The sequence below is a fragment of the Penaeus monodon genome, chromosome 24 (genome assembly GCF_015228065.2).
Source record: "Penaeus monodon isolate SGIC_2016 chromosome 24, NSTDA_Pmon_1, whole genome shotgun sequence".
In the NCBI taxonomy this organism is placed as follows: domain Eukaryota; kingdom Metazoa; phylum Arthropoda; class Malacostraca; order Decapoda; family Penaeidae; genus Penaeus; species Penaeus monodon.
This window is the reverse complement of record NC_051409.1, coordinates 38728422-38729883: the sequence shown is the minus strand read 5'-3', so window position 1 is coordinate 38729883 and position 1462 is coordinate 38728422. Positions and strand designations below refer to the sequence as shown.

The 1462-nt window shown below is 30.9% G+C and overlaps 1 protein-coding gene across 1 annotated transcript in view; it reads right to left on the bottom strand.

Moving 5' to 3' along the window:
• LOC119588790 (ras association domain-containing protein 5-like) overlaps nt 1–1462 on the bottom strand; it is a gene marked incomplete at its 3' end in the record, with an annotated part of 5144 nt that overhangs the window by 275 nt on the left and 3407 nt on the right.

The window sequence follows — 1462 nt, the reverse complement described above, 5'->3', positions numbered from 1 at the left end:
AACATAAAAATTACTTTTGATTAGGAAACAATGGGAATTGTTTGCATACTAGTAAAATGTACATATTGTGTTTAATAAGACATTTGTGCTATATCCTTTTAACAAAGTACACAGTTATAAACTATGCCCCATAGCATATGCAGCTATTCAATGAACCAGACAGAATTACTAGTGTATCATAATTGTTTTCCATTGTTGCTGATACATGTCATCAAACAGGTATTATATTTGAAGATACCCAGACAAGCAATATTCTAGAAGACAAGATATATATAAACCCTGGAACTGTATATAACCAGGTTCTCTGTAGCAAGTGGAGACCCTTTGACAATTACATCTAGTACTTTACCCATTACAGATGAGTAAGTATTTAGTAAAGGAAGTAATCAGTTAGGAAATTACACATCAAAAGTGATCTCTTAGATGCAGACTTCAATGTAACTTGTGAAATTAAAAATATAATGTGAAAACTGATGCAGATACACATAAACCTGAATTAATTATATCTGCCACAGATATCATAAAATCAACTGTGCTCATTACTCAACAAAAATAATGAATGCAGAACTAGAAAGATATACAAGTAATAAAAAAAACGCAGTTCATTACAATCTTTTTTCTTTTATAGTATTACTAGAAACCAAAGAATAATGAAAAGAATAGAAAACACCCATTACCAAATGCCGCACATACAGTAGCACCCCTCTGACACACATCACACCAGACCAATGCTAAACAGGACTGATTTAACATACTGTAGTTACATACCAGCAGAAGTACAGTTGAAAGGCTAGTCAATTTACAATTGAGTAGATTAGTCTATAGCAATGACAAAGCAAAACTCTTCTACAACATAGAGTTTTCCAGAGATACTCTGCTTAAATATCACTGCACCCACATCACTATAGCAGATAAAATTAATACTGTACACTGTATTCATTGGCATTCATGTAAGCAATTAGTAAGTATGTAGTGTTCACTTCAGTGTCAATATTAAGTTTCTCTAGATCAGTTTCAAAATAAAACTGTATTATTTACAAAATACCGTTTGCCATGAAATTTGATGATATAAGGTAAAATAAATGCTACTGTACATCTTAATATTGTGATCATCAAGGAAAATTATCCAAATTATGTTTTTTTTCTAATTGCTAAACAAAAAAGAAGAGGACTTTAACACAAAACTGATGCCAAAAGATATATGTCAATTAGAGAAAGTACCCCTAATGTGGGTATGAGGTTTCAATACTGTATGTTTGACCTCATGATAAATTAAGCTACATACCATATGTAGTCACAATGCTAAAGGGAATATTCAGAAGAAAAAAAAATATATATATCAACCTTAAAAATATAATAAATATTTACCTTTGGCACTTAAAGATGACAACAAACAAACACTATACAACAGAGTGTAAAATCCATGCTTTGTAAAAGTTTCACCAAAGGATAGGGAACATGC